Below are 9402 nucleotides of genomic sequence, written 5' to 3' on the forward strand. Positions count from 1 at the left end.
AGCAGAAGGTCGGGGCAGGCAGCAAGGATCGTAGTCAGGGGCAACGGCAGGAGGTCTGGAACACAGGCTAGGAACACACAAGGAAACGCTTTCACTGGCACAATGGCAACAAGATCCGGCGAGGGAGTGCAGGGGAAGTGAGGTATACATAGGGAGTGCACAGGTGAACACACTGATTAGAACCACTGCGCCAATCAGCGGCGCAGTGGCCCTTTAAATCGCAGAGACCCGGCGCGCGCGCGCCCTAGGGAGCGGGGCCGCGCGCGCCGGGACAGGACCGACGGAGAGCGAGTCAGGTACGGGAGCCGGGGTGCGCATCGCGATCGGGCGCCACCCGCATCGCGAATCGCATCCCGGCTGGAGGCAGGATCGCAGCGCACCGGGTCAGTGGATCTGACCGGAGCGCTGCAATAGCGAGAGTGTAGCGAGCGCTCCGGGGAGGAGCGGGGACCCGGAGCGCTCGGCGTAACAATGGCTTTTCTTTGTTCGTATAATCTGTCCAACATATGGAGGGTGGAATTCCAACGTGTGGCAATGTCGCAAATGAGACTATGTTGTGGGATACCGTTCTGACGCTGCAGCTCAAGCAAAGTGTGCTTGGCGGTGTACGAGTGGCTGAAGTGCATGCAGAGTTTCCTTGCCATTGTCAGGACGTCTTGCAAATGGGGTGAAGACTTGATGAACTTCTTGACAACCAGATTCAACACGTGTGCCATGCAGGGCGAATGGTTCACACTTCCTGGTTGCAGCGCGGCCACAATGTTCTTCCCATTGTCGGTCACCATGGTTCCCATTTCCAGATTTCTTGGAGTAAGCCATACTCGGATTTCTTCCCTGTGTGACTCAGTTTGCCAAGGCAAACCATGTGAAGGACGGCTTGACACCGATGTGCCCTATACACGTGGTACGATGAAGGGCCACCGAGATTTGGACGTGCAGTGGAGGCCAAGGACACGGGGGAGGAGGCGCACACTGTAAAAGGACCAACTGCCTGGGAGCGAGAGCGTGGAAGAGGAAGCGGTGTGACCTGTCCAAGTTGCTGTTGTGGCTGTGCAGGAACAACATTTACCCAGTGGGCCGTAAAAGACATGTATTGTCCATGCCCGTAGTTACAGCTCCACACGTCGGCGCTGCCGTACACTTTTGAACACACCGACAGGCTCAAGGACTGGCCCACCTTCTCTTGTACAAACTTATGCAGGGCTGGTACTGCCTTCTTCGCAAAGAAATGACGGCTTGGGACTCTCCACCTCGGCTCGGCACAAGCCATTAATTCCCTGAAAGCTGAAGAGTCCACCAGTTGGAAAGGGAGGGACTGCAACACCAGCAACTTGGACAGGAGCACATTCAACTTCTGCGCCATTGGATGAGTGGGTGCATACTGTTGTCTCTTGGACATGGCTGACTTGGACATGCCGATCGATTGTTGGAGGAATGGCTGACTACGAGCGGAAGAAGCAGGACCGCAAGAAGGAGGGTTTGACACAATGCTCCCTTCGGCTGAGGTGGTGGAGCCTTGGCTGGATGACGGAGGGAGCGGATGGCCACTGGGTGATGCGGCAGGCTGGACCACTACCTCGGAGCCACGGTTATCCCAGGCCGCTTTATGGTGGTGAATCATGTGTTGACGCAGGGCCATGGTGCCGAGATTGGGACCCCAACCACCCTTCACTTTCTGCCGACAGATTTTGCATGTGACTACGCTAAGGTCCTCCGGATTCTTTATGAAGAACAACCACACCGCAGAGTAGCTGATTTTCCCACCTGCAGTCCACACTATTTTACTGCTATTGGCGCCGTCTCCAGGAACCCCTGTTCCACTACCTCCCTGAATGGTAGCTTGCTGCGAAGCAGGTGGTCTCCCCCTGGCACGTTTGGCTCCTGAATTTCCACTACTGCCACCACCACTCTGATTGCCAACCGTGCTACCGCCTTGCTGCCTCATAGACAAAGAGCAAATCTCTTCTCCTGATGATGATGAAGCCCCGGCTTCTGCACCCGGCTCCCAATTGCGATCGGCAATCATCATCAAAAGATGTGTGCACGTCACTGATGTCCTCCTTGTGTTCTACAACAGTGTCTGCCTCAGGACCCTGAACAATTGAAACACGCCTCCCACGTCACTCTCCGCATCACTACTTGCCCGCCTTGCGGAGCAAGCGATGCATGTCTCCTCACATTCTTGGCTGCCCATTAGCTGCTGACTGTCCTCTATTACATCGTCCTCACTAAATAGTGGAACTGAACCCAAAGCATGAGATACTTCTTTTGGAGAGGGAACAGAATCGGACAAAGGCAATGGGATTACGGGGACTGTTCCCGGGCCATGCCAACTGAGGGTTGTGTCTGAGGAACCCACCGACTCTTGACTGGGGTTGTCAGATGTTGCTTGTGATGATGAGGATGAGTGTGCAAACCAATTGACGAGGAGAGATGGGTCGACGACACGACCGCTGGATGTTAACGGGAGCTCAGGCCTATTGCTGCGACTCCTGCTGCCACTCGCCCCAAGTCTGCTGCCAACTCTGCCTGACGTATGTAGGCCTCTGCCCCTTCTCTGTGCACGTCCTGGCACTTCCCTGCCTGACATACTTAGTGCGTTTATGAGGGTATAGAACAGCAGCAGGCGATTACTTATGGCTGTCCTTTCAAAGTATATAGGCCCTAGACAGAATAACAGTTACTAAATAGTACACTCCTTTGTTGTATGTATGCCCTTTGCAATGATGAGCGCACTGGTATGCGTATTTCTACGCAGAAAAAACATTTTTGTTTTTTAAATACACCAGCAGGTGTATACTAATGTGTGGAATAGCACTGAATTTAGCACAGAGACAGAATAACAGGTAGTAAATAGTACACTACTTGGTTCTATGTATGCCCTTTGCAATGATGAGCGCACTGTTAAGCGTATTTATACGCAGAAAAAAACTCTTTTTTTTGTTGTATACACCAGCCGGTGTATACTTATGTGTGGAATAGCACTGAATTTAGCACAAAGACAGAAATACAGGTACTAAATAGTACACTACTTGGTTGTATGTATGCCCTTTGCAATGATGAGTGCACTGTTAAGCGTATTTGTTCGCAGGAAAAACTTTTTTTTCTTTAATACACCGGCAGGTGTATAACGTGTGGTATAACACTGAATTTAGCACAGAGACAGAAAAAAAGTTGGTATATGGTACACTATTTGCTTGTATGTAGGCCCTTTGGAATGATAAGGACACTGTTAAGGGTATTTGTATGCAGGAACATTTTTTTTTCTCTAATACACCGGCAGGTGTATAACGTGTGGTATAACACTGAATTTAGCACAAAGACAGGAAAAAAGATGGTATATGGTACGCTATTTGCTTGTATTTAGGCCCTTTGCAATGATAAGGCCACTGTTAAGCGTATTTATACGCAGGAAAAGCAGGTGTATAACGTGTGGTATAACACTGAATTTAGCACAGAGACAGAGGAACAGGTGAAAAATGGTAAAAAGGCACTAAAGTCCACACTAATATGACTTATTTCTGAACAGCAGCAGGACCCAACTGGGCAGCACCACAGAATTTTTTTTTTACAGGGATTAAACCCTAAATTGCACTCTGTCACACAATTGTGAGAATCAGATTTGTGGAGCAACAGAAAAAACTCAATTGGGCTGAAAAAAGAGGAGATTAGATGCTCCATACAGGTAAAACAGCTGTGAGATCTATGACGCAGGTGACTGCTATGCAGCACCTCTATGCCTGCTATATGGAGTAAGGAGAATTCAAGGTTTTGCTAGAATCGTTCTCGGTCAGAACTGCAGGAACACTGTGCCCTGTATTTTTCCCTAATGCTGATGTCACCACTACTCGTAGCGGTCGGATGCTGTATAACGCCGTTGTATGCGATCAGCACACAGACACGCAGTCACTTCCTTTCCCTATCTCGTGCATAGAAGAAATGACCAGAGGGAAAATGGCCGCCGATTATATAGGGGCTGTGACATCACAGGGGTCAGTGAACACTGATAGGCTGCATCTGACATGTGATTCAGGGTCAGCCCGCCTACCTTGATTCCTGCGCCAGCTTCCCTCCCACTCATGGTGCCTTGCCCCATGTACTGACATGTGGAGCCGCCATCTTAGGTCTAAAACAGCCTAGAACGCAGGTAAATTGAGTTTAATAAAGCGATTCATGCGATCGAATCGCGACGAAGTTCGTATTCGATCTGAATCAAATTTTTCCTGAAATTCGTAACGAATTCGGGTTCGTCAGATTCGATTCGCTCATCTCTACATGCCATGTCCATATGTTTCCAGCACTTGTAGAAAGTATGCCACAAAGAATGAATCCAATTCTGAATGCAAAAGGTGGTCCAATCTGATACTACCAAGGCGTACCTAATAAAGTGACCTGTGAGTGTATATACTACATTGACCCATCAGAGCTGGATTCTATTGGTAGAGCCTGGCACTAGCTGTGATAACTATGCTTATAAGTGCACTTTAGATGCAGCTGTCATCTTTAACAGCAGCCTCTTAATGGTTAATATCTGCGGCTATTATTGATGGCACCTAACTACTAAAATCAGTTCGGTAAGGAGCAGGATTGCATCAGGATCCTGCTTCACACTGCCTTATCGGCCCTGTAATGGATCAGATTTGTCATGGGTTGGAAAAGGGTTAATAAAACATCCCCATTCTGTTTGTACTGCCAGCAGCCAGCCCATTTATTGAACAACATAAAGTTATTATTTTAAATAGGTGAGTGCCAATTACCTTTTTTCTTTTCATTACATGGACCAGCTGCATACTTTTTTTTTAATCATTGTGCACCCACCCCCATTTAATTCTGGTTTTACTCCCAGAATTTTTTTCAATTTTTTTTCCACAGTTATACACAAAATACATGATGTAAACCTAGCCTTACATAGTGCATGTGATCTTTATAAATACGGTATATATATATATATATATATATATATATATATATATATATACATATATATAGTAAATTTGAGTAGCCGTATTAGTCCAGTTATGCAAATCATAAAATGTTGCAGTATCTTCTTGTAATACCTTTTTTATTGGACTAACATATTTTTGTAGAGACAAGCTTTCAGGATTCCTCCCTTTAGGGATTTGCTTTGGACTTGATAAAGGGAGGAATCCCGAAAGCTTGTCTCTACAAAATGCTGTTAGTCCAATAAAAAAGGTATTACAAGATACTGCAACATTTTATGATTTGCATCTACATGCATATATATATATATATATATATATATATATATATATATATATATGTACCCTAATAGGTTTATGATTCTGCACTGAATAATTTATTAATATATCTTTATTGTTCTGATACAGAGCTCCAAATCTGCTTAAACAAAAAATTTTAAACATAACATGGTGGTTACCTTCAGCCTCCACTAGAGGGCACTTAGAACTGCATATTGTTATACAGTGAACTCAATAATAAGACAGTATATGGTTGGCTCTTATGCTGCCTCTACTGGGGCTGCACACAAGGATGTTTATGAATATGTGGAGGTTTATACAGCGAATAAACATTGACGACCTGTCCTCTGAACAGATCATCAATATTAGATCAGTGGGGTACAATTCCCAGCACCCCTGTCCATCAGCTGGTTGAAGGGGCTAGGGGTACTCCACTGGAAAACATTGTTTTTTGTAAATCAACTGGTGCCAGAAAATTAAACAGATTTGTAAATGACTTCTATTAACCCCTTAAGCACCGGGGTTTTTTCCGTTTTTGCATTTTAGTTTTTTGCTCCTTGCCTTTAAAAAATCATAACTCTTTCAATTTTGCACCTAAAAATCCATATGATTGCTTATTTTTTGTGCCACCAATTCTCCTTTGTAATGACATCAGTCATTTTGCCCAAAAATCTACGGTGAAACGGAAAAAAAAATCATTGTGCGACAAAATTGAAAAAAAAAAAACACGCCGTTTTGTAACTTATGGGGACTTCCGTTTCTACGCAGTACATTTTTCGGTAAAAATGACACCTTATCTTTATTCTGTAGGTCCATACGATTAAAATGATACCCTACTTATATAGGTTTGATTTTGTCGTACTTCTGTAAAAAATCATAACTACATGCAGGAAAATTAATACGTTTAAAATTGTCATCTTCTGACCCCTATAACTTTTTTATTTTTCCGTGTATGGGGCGGTATGAGGGCTTATTTTTTGCGCCGTTATCTGAAGTTTTTAATGGTATCATTTTTGCATTGATAGGACTTAAATGATATAAAAAGTGATCAAAAATGCACTAATTTGGACTTTGGAATTTTTTTGTGCGTACGCCATTTACCGAGTGGTTTAATTAATTATATATTTTTATAATTCGGAAATTTCCGCACGCGATGATACCATATGTTTATTTTTATTTTTATTTACAATGTGTTTTTTTTATTTATGGGAAAAGGGGGGTGATTCAAACTTTTTTTAGGGAAGGGGTTAAATGATATTCATTCACTTTTTTTTCACTTTTTTTTTGCAGTGTTATAGGTCCCATAGGGACCTATAACACTGCACACACTGATCTTCAACATTGATCACTGGTTTCTCATAGGAAATAAGTGATCGATGATTCTGCCGCTTGATTGCTCATGCCTGGATCTCAGCCACTGAGCAGTCATTCAGCGATCGGACAGCGAGGAGGCAGGTACGGACCCTCCAGCTGTCTTGTAAGCTGTTCGGGATGCCGCGATTTCGCCGCGGCTATCCCGAACAGCTAACTGAGTTAACCGGCATGGTTTCACTTTCGTTTTTAGCCGTGCGGCTCAGCTCTGAGCGTGCGGCTAAAGGGTTAATAGCGCGCGGTGCCGCGATCGGTTCTGCGCGCTATTAGCGGCGGGTCCCAGCTTCACTATGATGCCAGGCCCGCAGTGATATGATGCAGGGTTACCATGTAACCCCGCATTATATCACGGGAGCAGGACCAAGGACGTACCAGTACGTCCTTGGTCCTTAAGGGGTTAAAGAATCTTTATCCTTCCAGTACTCATCAGCTGCTATATGTTCCAGAGAAAATTCTTTTCTTTTTTAATTTCCTTTCTGCCTGACCACAGTGCTCTCTGCTGACACCTCTGTACATTTTAGGAACTGTCAGGAGCAGTATAGGTTTGTTATGGGGATTTGCTCCTACTCTGAAAAGTTCCTAAAATGGACAGAGGTGACAGCAGAGAGCACTGTGGCCACACAAAAAGGAAATTCAAAAAGAAAAGAACTCCCTCTGGAACACACAGCAGCTGATAAGTACTGAAAGGATTAAGATTTTTAAATAAAAGTAATTTACAAATTTGTAGAACTTTTTGACACCAGTTGATTTACAGAAAACATTGTTTTCCAGTGGAGTACCCCTTTAACCAGCCCCTTCACCCGGCTGATGGACAGGGGTGCTGGGAATTGTACCCCGCTGATCTAATATTGATGCGGGGCATCATAGTAACAATAAGCCCTAATGATATATATGTTTTTTTCATTTATTAATAGATTTAATTTAGTGTTTAAAAAATAGAAGTTATTTAGTCTACCAGGCCATTTCCCATGTGTTTATTGAATGAGTTCTGAAAACAGGTAAAGGCTGCCATTTCCCTTCTCTCACCCTGTATGTATTGTATATATGCTAGTTGGTCACTGGAGGGCAGCAAAACCTAAGCTATCAGAACTTTTGTGTGAGTAGAACAGTGCCATCTCATGGGATTATTGTGAACTGCAACACCATTTTATGAAACCTTGTAAGGCTGCATCCACAAAACGTTTTATAGCTACGGTGACCGGATCCGACTGGGAAATGTGAAAATCGGGCGCTCCCGTATCCCTGCTGGATCTGCCTCGCATTTCATTCATTTGAATGAGCCGATTGGAGTCAGATGGTGACTCTAGTCTGCTAATTTTTGCCCTGTGTACAGTTTTCTGGCCAGACTGAAAGCCGTACCTGAAGTGCTTTCTACTATTATACACTTACTGATCATAAGAAATAACTATATGTGGTGCTATGTGGTGGGGTTGTTTTATAGAACAATGGCTAATGTAGAAAGTATGCACCATCAGATGAGGGTAGGCAGCAGTGCCTTATACCATGTGATCAGTCATATGACCTCAGATGTTATACCATGTTATCTGTGATATGATATCAGATGTTATACCATGTTATCTGTTATATGATATCAGATGTTATACCATGTTATCTGTTATATGATATCAGATGTTATACCATGTTATCTGTGATATGATATCAGATGTTATACCATGTTATCTGTGATATGATATTAGATGTTATACCATGTTATTTGTTATATGACATCAGATGTTATACCATGTTATCTGTGATATGACATCAGATGTTATACCATGTTATTTGTTATATGACATCAGATGTTATACCATGTTATCTGTTATATGATATCAGATGTTATACCATGTTATCTGTTATATGACATCAGATGTTATACCATGTTATCTGTTATATGATATCAGATGTTATACCATGTTATTTGTTATATGATATCAGATGTTATACCATGTTATCTGTTATATATCAGATGTTATACCATGTTATCTGTGATATGACATCAGATGTTATACCATGTTATTTGTTATATGACATCAGATGTTATACCATGTTATTTGTTATATGATATCAGATGTTATACCATGTTATCTGTGATATGATATCAGATGTTATACCATGTTATCTGTTATATGATATCAGATGTTATACCATGTTATCTGTTATATGATATCAGATGTTATACCATGTTATCTGTTATATGATATCAGATGTTATACCATGTTATCTGTTATATGATATCAGATGTTATACCATGTTATCTGTGATATGATATCAGATGTTATACCATGTTATCTGTTATATGATATCAGATGTTATACCATGTTATCTGTGATATGATATCAGATGTTATACCATGTTATCTGTTATATGATATCAGATGTTATACCATGTTATCTGTTATATGATATCAGATGTTATACCATGTTATCTGTGATATGATATTAGATGTTATACCATGTTATTTGTTATATGATATCAGATGTTATACCATGTTATCTGTTATATGATATCAGATGTTATACCATGTTATCTGTTATATGATATCAGATGTTATACCATGTTATCTGTTATATGATATCAGATGTTATACCATGTTATCTGTGATATGATATCAGATGTTATACCATGTTATCTGTTATATGATATCAGATGTTATACCATGTTATCTGTGATATGATATCAGATGTTATACCATGTTATCTGTTATATGATATCAGATGTTATACCATGTTATCTGTTATATGATATCAGATGTTATACCATGTTATCTGTGATATGATATCAGATGTTATACCATGTTATCTGTGATATGATA

This window comes from Hyla sarda, chromosome 1 (assembly GCF_029499605.1).
Source record: "Hyla sarda isolate aHylSar1 chromosome 1, aHylSar1.hap1, whole genome shotgun sequence".
Classification (NCBI taxonomy): Eukaryota; Metazoa; Chordata; class Amphibia; order Anura; family Hylidae; genus Hyla; species Hyla sarda.